Source organism: Jaculus jaculus, chromosome 4 (assembly GCF_020740685.1).
Source record: "Jaculus jaculus isolate mJacJac1 chromosome 4, mJacJac1.mat.Y.cur, whole genome shotgun sequence".
NCBI classification, from domain to species: domain Eukaryota; kingdom Metazoa; phylum Chordata; class Mammalia; order Rodentia; family Dipodidae; genus Jaculus; species Jaculus jaculus.
The window spans coordinates 115,189,521-115,204,580 of NC_059105.1; the positions used below are offsets into that span (position 1 = coordinate 115,189,521).

At 47.0% G+C, this 15,060-nt stretch overlaps 1 long non-coding RNA gene across 1 annotated transcript in view; it reads left to right on the forward strand.

Moving 5' to 3' along the window:
* Window positions 1-8,740: 8,740 nt before the first annotated feature.
* Window positions 8,741-15,060, forward strand: part of LOC123460286 — a 65,652-nt gene continuing 59,332 nt past the window's right edge. Inside the window, exon 1 of the long non-coding RNA XR_006636871.1 lies at window positions 8,741-8,948. This is a non-coding gene — a long non-coding RNA (uncharacterized LOC123460286). The remainder of the gene's footprint in view (window positions 8,949-15,060) is intronic.

A 15,060-nucleotide genomic window follows, 5' to 3' on the forward strand; every position in this document is an offset into this window, starting at 1 on the left:
CAGGCGGGGCTTCTTTCCCCCTTTCTTAACTTCGTATCTCCCCCACCCCAGCCTTGAATGGTAGCTCCTTGACTCTATAGAACACAATATGGAAAAGCCAGATCTCTCCTTTATTTCTTTCTGAACCACTTTAGGCCTTGGTCACTTTAATGCCAGCCCAGTAATACCTTCTGCTGGTTTGTATTTACACACAGTTAACTTTTGTGACTTTGCAATGGCATGAATTCCAGAACTCTATCCCTTTCCTGCTGTACGTGGGTACTGGGAAATCGAACCTGGGTTGTCAGGCTTTACAGGCAAGTGCCTTAACCATTGGGCCATCTCTCCAGTCCTATTCCTTTCCTTATAGTAACAATTTAATTGACTTCTGAATGATGATGTCTATGAAACCCCATGATTTTTTTGTACCACCCAGAAAACAAACTGCCAACTCAGCCTGACATACCATAACAGTGACAGTGCTATCACTATGTGAGAAAGAAATGCACATCTGAGTCAATGGCACACAGTTAATCATCTTAATGTGCACACCCGGCTCCAACTGTGGTCCTATAATGTATCAGGCCTTGCAAGGTATCCCCAGGGTGTCATCACCCAGACACGGCGGAGGAGCTCTGTGCTTCACACCCAGCAGCCCTGCTCAGAAAAGTCCTATTGGGATTTAGTTTGCAATAAAGTGAACCTCAGTTCCCTGGTGTTCATTCAGTCATCCAGTGACAGATGAAAGGTCGCATGTAGGTGTGTGTGGGATGGGATTTTCCCTCTGCCCCCCTCAGTCGTGTGCGTGTGCGTGTGGGTGTGGTTGTGTGTGTGTTGTGGGGGTGGTGCTGAAGGAGAGCAGTTGTGATCATTAAAACACACGTGGGGCAAATGGCTGCTGGAGGGAAGTTGAGGAACTCTCCAGAGAGGATGTAACTTTGCAATCAGGGTTTAAGACTAATATGAGTTTTCTTGTGGGGAGAGGATAGGTTGGGGAGGGGATCATGCATTCGGTTCAGAGAGAAGACAGGAGCTTTCTGTCTGAGCCCTTGCGAAGGGGTCAACGTGGATAAAGTGGCTTCAGGACCAGGGCGGAGTCCCTGAAGTCACTTGAGCATGATTATTGTTACTGCCTTAGAAAAACCGGTGTGTCACAATAAACACTCGCTACTATGGCCTTGAGGCAAGCATGCTGGGTCGGGGGAGACCGCACACAGATACACCTGGGTCAGGAGGTGACTAGCTTTCCCCTAGCTGGAGCACGAGGCAGCCTTCCTCGAGGGCCTGTTCTTTCCCTCCTTGGACATATCCTCTGTGCAGTCCTCCTAGTGCTTAGCTGAACGCCTGTTACAGTTCCTGTGTCAGTGTCCAGTGAGAAAATGACGTTCTCCAGACTGTCTTGCAGCTTGGCAACAACATGTGACTTGGTTCTATAGACGGTGGAACTATTGTGTAGAAGTATCAGTAAAGCTCATAGTAGGGAGGACAGGAATGGGTGTTATACAATTGTGTTCTCCATCACTTCTTCTTAGTGCCAATATGGAGAATATGGACTTTCTAGCTCCAGTTTCAGCAGCTACTTTGGACTATAAAGTCACTTGAAACATGGAAGCCAGGCTTCAGATGGCAGGTCAAAAGGACAAGAGCCAGGGCCCCAGTGATACCTTGGGGTTGCATCATCAGCCCACACAATGGAGCCTGTAACGAAATGAAGGTCTAACCTAAGTCATTGTTACCTTTGTTCAATAACGTGCAGGCAGACCTAATGATAGGTGGCTGGAGTGGGAGATACAGGAGGATGACAGCAAAGGGAGGCACCAGGAAAGGATGCTATTAGACAGCATGACAGCATATCCAGGACAAAGACCTGCCTCTGTGGAGTGTGGACTAAAGGCTCCCAGCTGTTCACCTCTCCACCCGTGCCGCCTCATTTGACCCCTACCAGATACTGTGTTCAGGGCTGTCTTGGGACCTTGGTGCCTCACAGTGTACAAAATGGAAATGAAGGTTCAGGACAGGCAGTTTCTCAAGGGCACTGAGTTGGGAGTGAAATTCTAACGAGAACGTGCTGGACTTAGGGCAAACCCTAATATCCCACCTGGACCCGAGAAGCTGGGCACATGTGAAAGCTGGAGTGTGATCCAATCAGAGCTGTGGCTTGTGTCACTGCAAAAGTGAAAGAAGCTGTTCAGAGAGGGCGATGGAGCCTGGCGACTGAGAGGCAGGAAGAGAGAGAGGAGCCTATGAATGGCACCATGTCTGAGTGGCAGAGGGAGACCCTTAGGGACCTGAGTGCCCTCCTGGGAACTCCTCCTCGGACCCGAGTCAGGGTGGCCTCTGTTGGATAAGACACTGGATCCACGGGTTTCATTAAGAGCCACTGTCCATGTGAACTTGATCACGTTCATGTCTGATGAAATCTAGAAAACAATCCGTGGCCCTCAGGAAGTATGATTTCATTTTCACCTGTGTAGGTGTGTGCATGTGTGTATATGTGTGGGCACACATATGTGTGTGGGGAGTGTGTGTGTGTGTGGAACCTTGCGGCTGACATTGGGTGTCTTCCTCAATGATTCTCCACCTTATTGTTTTCCAGACAGGGTTTCTTGAGCCTGGAGTTCACCAATTCAGCTAGATTAAGCGAACCAGCAAGTGCCAGGGATCCTCCCATTCCGTGCCCCTGGTGCTAGGCGTCTAGGTGTGTGCCACCGTGCCTGGCTTGTATGTAGGTGCTGAGCATCTGAACTCCGGTTTTTAATGCTTGTGTCAAGAACTTTGTTGACTGAGCCATATGTCAGGTCCCTGACTACTTTTTAATACAGATAAGGTTTTAATTATGAGCTTTTCAGGTTGTAAACTCAAACCTCTTGGGCATGTAGGTCTTTTGAAGGGATCATCAATAGCATTAGGAATAATGAGTGCAAATCAAGATGCTAATACTGCTGCTAAGAAAAGTACTCACTATAAATCAAGATGGTGTATCAGAGAACAGTCTGCATCCAGTCTCCTGATAATCTGCATCTGTGCAAAGTTATTTAGATATTTTAAAGTTGATTTTTCTTTTGCCAGTGATTAGCCTAAGAAACTTCCCAGTTATACCAAATTACGGTAACTGATTATGGCCTTCATCTGACCTTGCTTGTAATACGAAGAAACAATTCACAGGCCTTTCTGTCAGCCCAAAGTGAGAGCTGCAACTGTCTCAGATCTTATTAGCAGTGTTGCTTTATGTTTTTCTTGTGAACATTTCAAAAGTATAGTGTGTCTTTACCAAGCTAGAGACCACAGATACAAACCATGATCTTGGAGTGTTAGTGTGTCTGCAGGATTGAGGGCCAGCATAATGGGTGCTCAATTCTCCCACAATAGGTCCAGAACAAAACCCATAATTGTGATTTCTCTTCAACCAGAACGGCTTCCTCCTGCAGTGCTCCCATTTTAGTACATGGTAAAACTTTGCTCAAACCAAAAATCTAAGGGTCATGCTGGGTTAATCTCTTGCGTCGCTGTCCTGCCCAATCCGTTCACCAGCACCGCCTGCGCACCTTGCTCAGGAAAGGCCTCACCCTGCCGTCCTCCCGCTGAAGTGACACTGACCACACTCGGCTGTGCTTCCCTCGTCCTACACAAGAGCTCCTCCCTTTCAGCAAGAGTTGTCCTTGGAAAATTCCAATGGGACTATGATGCTCTCTTGTTTAAAATCCTCCAGTGCTTCATTACAGCAGGCACAAAAATCCTAGCTTTTTCTTTTCCTCCTTCTCCAACCCTATCACTCACTGCCCTGACAGCCTATTCATCTCAAGATCTTCCCACTTATTCCATACCAAACTTTCACACAGTTCATATCACTAGCTTGAATTTTTCATGTGTGTGCTTAGTTTCTGTTCTGTCCCTTGAGAATATAAGCTTCCTGAGAACAGGGATCTTTTATGTTTTTTTCCTTCTGTGTTCCCAGGACCTGTATCACAGCATTGCATCTAGAGCCCATTTGTTAAATATTTGTAAATGGGGCTGGAGAAATGGCTTAGTGGTTAAAAGCACTTGCTTGCAAGGCCAGATGGCCCGTGTTTGATTCCCCAATACCCATGTAATGCCAGATGCACAAAGTAACTCATGCATTTGTAGTTTGTTTGCAGTGGCTAGAGGACCTGGTGTGCCCATTCTCTCTCTCTCTCTTTCCCCTCTTTCTCTCTCTCAAATAAATAAATAAAATATTTAAAAATATTTGTGAATGGTTGAATTCCAACTTTAGCTCTCTACATTCTGATATCTTTTTTATTATGGTGTCCATTGTTAAGTGATGGTTTATTACTCTGCACTTAATTTGTAGGTACTGAGTTTGAAAATGATGTATATTTATTGTCTGATTCATTTATTTAAATTCTAGACTTTTGACTGTAGCCTGCGAGTCAAATATTGTACCGGTGGGAAAGCTTGCAGACGATAAGCCCTACGTTGCATCAGACACAGCTTGCCTTACCAGCTCAATAGCACATGTGAATAACAGTCATTTTTCACATAATCCTGGGGGGAAGAAACTGTTATTGACCACAATTTGCAAATGGGCTGAGAGTATTAGTCTTCTAACTCTATAATCACTTACCACAAACTGAATGGTTTACATCACCCCCCGCCACCCCACACAGTCATTTAGTAGTTCATGGACTCAACCAGATTGGCTTCTCAAGGGCTTCACAGACAAAACTGAAGTGTCTGAGGTGCTAAGCTACTGGCTGGAGAGTTTGGAGAAAAAAAACCTTGAAAGCTGCCATCAAGGCCAACCGGTCCCCTTAAGTAGTTGGCGTTCATCCTTTGTCTCTAACGCCACTTAGTCCCTCCACTCTTCCCTCCCAAATTATGAGCTTTCCCCTAACCTGAGTGTGGTCAGGTGGACCACCGGCCCACATAGCTACTTTCAAATGGGATTCCCAGGGCTGGAGAGATGGCTTAGCGGTTAAGCGCTTGCCTGTGAAGCCTAAGGACCCCGGTTCGAGGCTCGGTTCCCCAGGTCCCACGTTAGCCAGATGCACAAGGGGGCGCACGCATCTGGAGCTCGTTTGCAGAGGCTGGAAGCCCTGGCGCGCCCATTCTCTCTCTCTTCCCCTCCATCTGTCTTTCTCTCTATGTCTGTCGCTCTCAAATAAATAAATAAATAAATGAACAAAAAATTAAAAAAAAAAAAGGGATTCCCAGTATTTATAAGAATTTTGTAAAAGCCAGGCACGGTGGCACATGCCTTTAATCTCAGCACTTAGGAGGCAGACGTAGGAGGATCATGAGTTCGATGACACCCTGAAACTGCAGAGTGAATTCCAGGTCAGCCTGAGCTAGAGTGAGGACCTCAAAAAAAAAAAAAAAGTGATATTCTAGAATACGCTGTTCAGAAGCAAAACTTGTGTGTGTTTTAATTCAATACAAAGACCTACATTTTCACAAGGCTATTTACTTTGGAAGGAGAGCATGCAGAGCATTATAAACTGTTTTAAAAATGTTCAGTATGCCATCTTTGTATCCTTTTTGGTGGAAGAGGCTTGACTGAGTCACTGTAAAGAGAACTCTTAAAACCTAAAAAAGAGAACCTGCAGAAAATTCCATTCCAGGCTGGAGAGATGGCTTAGCAGTTAAGCGCTTGCCTGTGAAGCCTAAGGACCCTCGTTCCAGGCTCGATTCCCCAGGACCCACGTTAGCCAGATATGCAAGGAGGCACACGCGTCTGGAGTTTGTTTGCAGTGGCTGGAGGCCCTGGTATGGCTATTCTCCATCTATCTATCTATCTATCTATCTATCTATCTATCTATAGATATATCTATCTCTTTCTCTCTGTTGCTCTTAAATAAATAATTAATTAAAATAAACAAAAAAAATTAAAAATGAAAATTTCATCCCAATTCTTCACAGGATGGTGTATGTGCAGGCATAACAGAATGAATGATGTATTTATGAAGATATTGACAATGTTTGCTCCTTCTCACAAGAACACTATCTTCTCCTTTTCCAACCAAATAAATAGAACTGAGAGGTGGAGTTCATTTTGGAACTTAGGTAACATTTGGGGGATTATTTCTGAATGCTACTCTGTACAGAGAGGTCCATGTCCCTTAAAGGTACCAGAGTGTAGCATCAGGTGCTAAGGAAAAAAGAAAATCTTTCAGAGCACCTGTGTTCAGCATAAGTGGGTCAAAAGCAATCACTGTAGCCTTTAGTGGCCTTCCAAGAGGTTGCAAAGCAGCACAGGGACTCTGCTCTCCCCCAGCATTTCTCCCACATTAAAAATGCTCCAAGCTGCAGAAGTCAGCCTACCCTGTGCCTTCTTCAAGAACAAAAAGGGAGCTGAATAGATGGCTCAGCAGTTAAGGTGCTTGTTGGCAATACCTAACAGTCCAGCAACCCAGGTTCGATTCCCCAGGACCCACTTAAAGCCAGAAGCACAAAGTGGCACATGCATTTGGAGTTCATTTACAGTGGCTGGAGTCCTCATCGCTCTCTCTCCTTGTAAATAAATAAATAAAATATTTTTTAAATGGCAGTTTCTCACACACCATCACTGCTGTCTGCTCACTCCCTGAGTTCTAAGTTAGAAAGTAAGTATAACTTTCCCTTCCTTCCTTCTTCAATCATTCCTTCCTTCTTTCCTCCCTTTTCTTTCTTTTCTTTAGATGCAGCTGAAATCCTAAGCATATTTGCTCTGATAGGCCTGGTTTTCTTACTGTTTTTCTGAAGAGCCCTTCCCCATGTACTGCTTGCTGACCTCTGTTGTTGAACCTGCCTGCTTTCTGGACCCTCACTCAAAAGGCATGACTTTCTCCCTTCCTGCTCTCCGTCTCCCCCTCCCAGCAGCTGCTCAGATTTACAGCTTGTCTTCCCTATATTTTTCTCTCAAATACTAATAAAATTATAAAGCCAGACAGAGGTGGCTCGGCATTGTTACATGTAAAATATTCACCAGCAGTTTTCAAAAGTTAGAGTGCATACCTTTCATTTCATTCTTTGAGACTTTATCCTTGCAATGGAACATATTTTTGAAGTCTGAAAGATGGATACAAAAGACAGAAGTCATTTGAGTCTAAACACAGAGCACATGCCCTTCTAGTAACCAGCTCAGACAGATGCAGATTTTAGATAGCATGAATTGTTAGGTCAGGAATATGTCCAAAAGGAAGCAAAGTGAACCCAAACACCTTAATGAATAAGGGAATAACCCATTCTGTTCCTTCTCTTAAATGCCTTAAAAAAATCCTGTCAGTGGTGGCACACAGCCTTGGTGAGTAACCAGTGGCTTTCTGATGGGCTAAGAGAACCCCTGGTTGGAACTGGGAACCAGGTCAGAACCCCATGGAGACCAATATTATGGTCTCCAATGTCAAGCTTTCACTGGTCTTTGGCCAAAACAGGGGCTACATCCATCAAAACCTCTCTAAATTAACAATGCTTATCCCAATTAGCCTATGCTGGCTTCACTCTCCATTGGAGGTTCTGTTCTTCTTTTTCAGGAGGTAATGAAACCCACCTGAGACCCAAGGCAATAAACCACCTCTTGCACTTCGGCCAAGGCCCAGGTGAAACCACAGAGGATTTGCTGAGATGAACAAGAGTCCTGCTTCCATGTGAGCCTGACAGTCTGCACCAGGGTGAAGGAGACAGATGCTGAGGATACCCAACACATATCAAAGCAGAAATCCAGAAGCTCCTAAGAGATTAACACTGAAGTAGACTGCAAACACACCCATCATGGCTCAGGGAATTTTGCAGAAGAGGGACCAGAAAGTCTGTAAGAGCCACAGGTTGGGAGGGCATACCCAGAGGTATTCCACCCTCCCCCCCAAATGAGTGACTTCTGCTCCCACAACCCCATGGGGAATGTCAGCAACTATACTGAGGTGGACCCTCGGCAGATTGGAGGCAGGGAAGAGGGAAATGATGGCTCATGAAGTGTCCATACAAAACATATTCTCTTTTTGTTTTTTCCGAGGTAGTGTCTCACTCTAGCTCAGGCTGACCTGGATGGAATTCACTATGCAGTCTGAGGGTGGCCTCGAACTTGTGGTGCTCCTCCTACCTCTGCCTCCTAAGTGCTGGGATTAAAGGTGTGCCCCACCATGCCCGGCTCAGAACATATTCTCAGTATATATATAAAAAACAGTCAATGGATGTTAATCAGAGAAGGTAGTTGTCACTAAATATAAAATACAATATTAGCAGCAGACATAATTATTATTCTACCAATAAAAATAAAATGTGTCAAAAGTATCAAACAATTGACATAACAAGGAATAGAATTATTTACAAATCATATCACTCAAAAACTACTATGATGATTAAAAATGGTTTCATAAACCAGTGTTGCAGTGTGTTGCACAATTTTTTCAAAAAATATTTTATTTATTTAGGTATGTAAACACATGTGTCACCTTGTTCATCTGACTTTATGTAGGCACTGGGAAATCAAACCCGGGTCCTTAGGCTTTGCAAGCAAGCACCTTAACTGCTGAGCCATCTCTCCAGCCCTGTATTACCCAATTTCACTGTGTGTTGGACAAAGACTCCTGAGGTTCACACATTTTACTTTTCAGTTATTCCCAAAGCACTTCCCCAGTGTGGGTAATCCCTAGGCTCCTCACCCATGGCTCTGTCTGCCAGGGTCAGGAAGGCTGCTCTTTCCGGAAGGGCATTGGAAACCCTGGGAACCAGACCAGCCCAAGTCTCAAGTATGAAGAGAATGTCGGGAGAGGAAGTGGTGGATCTGAGTCAGCATGAGTCATCTTGCTCCAGTGAGAATGAAGGCTGAGGTGTGCGCCTTTTTCTTTCTCTTGTCTTTCTTTTTTTCTTTTTTGGGATGGATCATGTGGACATCACTGGGCATGGAAGAAACCTAGTGAGTGTATGGTGGCTGCTTTGTAAGTCTCAAAGTGCATATCGTGGGATCTTCACAGCACAGTTCCCTGGAAGGTGGAGCCATCAGCTTCTGCCTGGTAAGTGCATTCTTTCATTTTCCCATGACTGCATGTGCCTTATAGCCTGCGATGTGTCAGAACTCCTGCGTCCTGGAGTGGCCACTGCGCTGCTTCCAGACTCTGAGGCTTTCTAATGTCAGCAGAGCGCCTTCTTCGTCTGTACCTATCCTCACAGTCACTGCGGCCCTGCCTGACTCCCGGGGGAGTATCCCAGCCGGTCAATGTGGATGCTCACTGTGAGTTAGGCTGTCGGAGATGGATGAATTTATGCCAGCCCAGAGGTGCTGAGGTTGAGTTCGCTTCCGCTTCTCAGATGTGGAGGAGGGAGTCTCTGAGCAGCTTCTCTAGGTGCCCATCTGGGGCTGGGGTGAGCCACCCGGCTGCGGGGTGAGAAAGAGGACAGCCAGGCAGGGTTTTGTCTTTCTTCTCTGAACATGCATAAGTGGTTCCAGAAGCCTATTTAACGTCCTTGACTTTCACTTAATGTTAAAAGGGACAAGTGGGGTCAAGGCAGAAAGAAAATCAGAATGCTGGGGCGGGGCAGGGGCCAGAGTGGGCAAGGTTGAGGGTGGGGTGCTGGGGCAGTGGGGGAGGCTGACCTTGACCCAGCTGCTTCGGGAGCAGCTGCTATTGTGACAGGGCTTACCTTTAGTGACAAGAAGAATACAGGAAACATCTTAAAATGCTATTCTAGTTACTGTAAGTGAAACGGTTAAAATATCATAAATGTGATCAACATGTTTCAGATTTGCTTAAAAAGTAGCGCTCAGGCTGTCGGCATGACAGAGAAGCGCTTCGGAGCAGTCCTTTGGGTGCGTGGGCTTCCTGGGTTAAGAATGACTCAGCATGTTCCTGAATGAGAGCTCCCCCATCTGCCCCTCAGTGCAGCGTGGGGCTCCCCAGCCTAGCCGGGAGGGGCGGCCTGGCTGGTTTGGGGTTGAAATCAGCTTTTCACATGCCTCCCCATGAGAGTAAACAGTCAGGGACCAGCTCAGCTTCCTGCAGGCTCCTTGGTGCCGTAGCTGGGTGGCCCTTGGCTAAGTGGTCTATAGAAGCACCATGTGTGGCTTTCTCTGTATGTCCTTTGGTTGATGGCGATAACTGTATGTTCTGTCGCTGCGTGGGCACGCAGTTCGTACGGTGAAAACTTAGGTTTCCTGGAAAGGTCAGGGTGGTTCAGGGCTGCAGTCCTGTGATAGTTTCCTGCCTAGAGTCACACATTCAAAGACTGGGTGGGAGAATCAGGGGACGGTGTTAACTTCCACGTTGGCATTGTGCATGTGACATGCTGGGTGGCAAGACAAAGCCCGCCTGAGCTCAGAGAGCGAGGTTCTGAAGAGCTCTCCCTGCGCTTTGCTCTTCTTAGAATGAAGTGGACACATGCTGAGAGCATTTGAGAAACTGAAGACCTGGGCTGCAGCTGCGCCCGCACATGTACCCGCAGCTCTGTCTGAATTTGTTCCCATTTTTCTCTGTGGGTCTGTTTATCTGAGTTTAGATAACTGTGGGTGGCTCCAGACTCTCTGACCACCAGCCCTGCCACACCCTGAGGCCATGAACTTGGATAAGAAGAGAGTGTTAGAGAGGAGACTTGGAAACCCAGCCAGCGGGCCCAAGCCTTGTCGCCTGCCTCTGCAAGCCTTCCACTACCACATCAGCAGTGTGTTTCAGAGGGCAAGGGATGCTGGGAGTCAGCATTTGTTCAGAGCAGGGTCTGGGTGGAGAAGGAGCTCTGTTAATATCGGCTCTACCAGGGCCCCTTATTTTACTGCCCTCGGAAGGCATGTGGCTCGCAAGTATTGAGTTAGCCCATGACCTTATTTTTTGTTTGTTTTGTTTTTTTTTTATATTTTTTGTTCATTTTTTATTTATTTATTTGAGAGTGACAGACACAGAGAGAAAGACAGAGGGAGAGAGAGAGAATGGGCGCGCCAGGGCTTCCAGCCTCTGCAAACGAACTCCAGACGCGTGCGCCCCCTTGTGCATCTGGCTAACGTGGGACCTGGGGAACCGAGCCTCGAACCGGGGTCCTTAGGCTTCACAGGCAAGCGCTTAACCGCTACGCCATCTCTCCAGCCCTGTTTGTTTGTTTTTGAGGCAGGGTCTCACTCTAACCCAGGCTAACCTAGAACTCACCCTGTAGCTCTGGCTCATTTTGAATTTACAGGGATCTTCTTCCTCAACCTCTGGCTTATAGACGTGAGTCCAGCCACACCTCGTTTTATTGAATGCTGGTGATCAAATGCAACACTTCATACATGCTAGGCAAGCATTCTCCTGACTCAGCTGCTTCCCTGTAGCCCAGGACTTTCACAGAAACTTCCTGCCATTCCAAGACAGGGAGCAAGTGGTTGTTGTGAGGCTAAGAACCACGTGCCAGCGCAGGACCCTCAGCAAGACAGATCCCAGACTTTTCTAGAAGGATACTAGTCATTTCATGTCTCCCAGTGCGTAAGTTTCCTAGATCCTCAGAACTCTGGAACAGTGCGTCTGTGGGTCTCACGCACAAGCACTCTTGTTCCCTCTTCAGAATCGTGTGGTCCCAGATGTGCGCCTGTCACTAGGTTCTGTGTCCCCAAACCTCCTGGGAACACTATTGGGAAATGGTTTTGAGGTGGCCATATGTTGTTCTATGCACAGATTTTTTTTTTCTGTTAGATAAATTTCTAACGGTTTTGTGGATTCTGGAAGTCAAATATCCCAGGACGAATGTACTTGGTCACTTTAAGAATTAGGAGGATCATTGAACAAGGCAAGAAATCAGGCCACTGATGAGTGTGAAAACAGGGCATCAAAAAAAGTATGTGGCTACGTCGTGCTTTTCCACTGCCACAGGCAGCCAAGTTGAGTGTGGCTACAGGCAAGGGGTATGGGCTCACTCCACCACAGAAACTGAGAATGTGTTCTGGAAAGACATTTACTTCAAACAGAAAGTGTTCATGGTTTGATGACAGAGGACGTGGCCCAGGGTTCTGCTGTCAGCACCATCAGCCTTGGATGGACCTGTGGCTTATAGCCCTGCTAGCCCTTGTCATATGGGGACCTAGGCCCTGGCGCCATCTGCCCAGAGGGTCTAGTAGCAGCAGCCCCAGGTCCACTGCTGTTGGCCACGTGGTGAGATCACCCTGGGCTAGGTGAGTTCCTTAAGCCCTCAGAACCCCACCATCTGTCTCTGTGAGCCCTGTGAAGACTCTAGGATGAGTATACCATTTGCCAGGAGATGCCATCATGAGGGCGGGCATGGTCACTTGCTCAGAGATATGACCAGGCTCCTACATGTGCCTAGGCTTCTGTGCCCTGTGGGGACCTAGCAAGAACCAATTCTCCCAAGGGCTAGGGTCACAGCTCAGTAGTCCAGTGCTTGTCTAGGATGCAAGACATATTGATTCAATCCCTAGCACTTTAGAAAGAAAGGAAGCAAAAAGGAAATAAAGGAAAGAAGCAAGTAAGAGAGAAAGAAAGAGGGCTGGAAAGATTGCTCAGTGATTAAGGCACTTGCCTGGGGAGCCTAAGGACCCAAGTTTGATTCCCCAGAGCCCACATAAGCCAGATGCACAAGATGGCACACATGTGTCTGGAGTTCATTTGCAGTGGCTAGAGGCCCTGGCACACCCATTCTCTCTCTCTCACAAATAAATATTTTTCTTAAATGTTAAGGGAGGAAGGAAAAGAAAGAAAAAGGAAGGAAGGAAGGAAGGAAGGAAGGAAGGAAGTCAGTTAGTTAGTTTGCCTCTCCACTACTTGGTGCTATGGTGGGCACCGCACTCACCAAGGTTCTGCTCATTAAGCCAATGGGGACTACTTCTTGGTCCTCTCCAGTAAGCCCTAGGCTTCCAGATCTTCATGTTGTTATAGTCATTGTCAACATCATCACAGAACCGACAGCCTGGGGCTGAGAAGATGGCTCAGTGGTTAAAGGGATTTATTTGAAAAGTCTGCTGGCTTGAGTTCAATGCCCAGGACCCATGTGAAGCCAGATGCACAAAATGGTGCCTGTGTCTGGAGTGTGTTTGCAGCGGCGGAGGCCTTGGAGCGCCAGTGTGTGCTCATTCACTCTCTCTCTGTCTCTCAAATCGACAAAATTTGTTGTTGTTGTTTTGAGGTAGGGACTCAAAAATATTTTAAAAAATATTTTTGTTGTTTATTTATTTATTTGAGAGAGACAGACAGAGAGAAAGAGGGGGAGAGAGGGAATGGGTATATCAGGGCCTGCACCCACTGCAAACTAACTGCAGATGCATGTGCCACCTTATGCATCTGGCTTACATGTGTACTGGGGAATTGAGCCTCGAACCGAGGTCCTTAGGCTTCACAAGCAAGGGCTTAATGGCTAAGCCGTCTCTCCAGCCCTCAACAGTATTTTTTAAATAATAGATCTCATTTTATTCAACCCCAACCATATGGTAGTCATTCTGTGTGTTCTATTTAACCGCACACCCCACCTCTATCCATTGTAGGAAACCCATCTCAGGTTTAGCAAGTGGATGTCACACAGCAACTGCTTTGAAGATGCCTGGCTGACAGAGAGCCCCTCATGCCCATTCAGCCCAGAAGAATGGGGACGAGAAGTGACCAGCGGGATTTGCTATGCAATCCTGCCAGCCTTCCACAGGCCAGGAAACCTCTGGATCCACTGGAGGCAACAGTAGCAGGATTCAGGTGCTAGTTCGTATAGATTCTGGTTATTTGAAAATCATCACAGTATGGGAAATGAGTCATATTAAAATAATAAACTACACCTAAAACCAAAACCAGGAGCACAGCATGGCCTTTCCTTGCCTTTGCTGAAGACAGCTCAGGGTTGGGCCACGCCTCAGAAGCCACAGCCTCACATCTAACCACTGGGGGGCCAGAAGTGCCTGGGGTTCACTGCACCTTCATGGTGGTGACCTATGGAAGGGAAGCTGAGTGTTGAGATAGCTTGTATGTGCTGGCAGACAGATGGTGCCACAGGTGTGTGGGAGTGAGGGGACCTGAAATTGCCCTTCTGCCATGATCCAGGGGGCTCCTTTCTGCCCCTGGCACTATGGCTAAGACTGGGTGAAAGGGATGGGGCTCCCTAGAGGGTCTGATTGGATCACAGAGCTCAACTAAGGAAAACCCAGTGCGCTCAAAGAAGTAGGTTCACAGGAAGTCGATGGGCTGGTGTGGGGCTGGTCTCGGAGGATCCCTGCTGATGAGAAGGCAGACACAGATGCACTTGGGATTGCCAGAAGAGCTCAGGATGACAGCAGATCCTACCCCACATGGGCTTCCTGCTTATCTTCTGCTTTTAGGATTGATCACATGTAAGTAAGGACTTCTGCTGCAGGGAGGGTGGACCTTCCTGCCTTCCTGAACTTCCAACACTAGTCATCTTGAACGTGTAGAGATTTTTGAAGGATGGCAGGAAGTTTGGCCCTTCTCCTTACACAAGTAATTTATCCAGAGTGAGAGGGATGCATGGGCTGCTGTCAATTCAGCTAGATCTAAAGAAATACTTATAAAATAACACTGGTTCCAAAAAGAGTCAAACTCATATAGCAAAAGGCTGTGTTCCCCAGGCTGCTCTGTTCTCAGACAGGCAGCTAGTCATCCACGGCTAATCAATACGCAGAAAGCTCATCCACTTCCCTGGGCTGTCACTGTAGCACTGGCTTTCTTTCTCCAACTCGTCTTGTGGTCTCCAGAAGGTTGTCAGAACCCCACCTTCACCTCTGTATTTGGTAGGAGGAAGGAAGTGGGAGAATAAGGTTAATCTTTTCGATGTAGACCTCCTTTCCTTCAAGGAGCTTCCCTAAAATCTCCATTGAACCCGTTCAGTAGGCATCCTTCATTGCTACCCTAGCCGTATAGGAGCTGACACAGGAAGATGAGGATGGGGTGCCTAGAAGGGGAGCTGGGTCCAAATTGGAATAACCAAGCACTCCCACTCACCCGTCACATCTCCTGAGCCCCTTTGGAGTCGACTGTGGAATGGGTAATGGGGAAATATGCCAGTTTCAGCTTCTTTGGCGCTGATCACGCTGCGTTCTGTAAATAGACTCCCTGTGCTTAGAGCTAAACCTCTTTTGACAGTTCTAAGCAAAGAGCCCTTTGTCTATACTGTGTAGTCTCCTGGCCTCTGAAGCCAGTCTGAACAGCTTCCCTG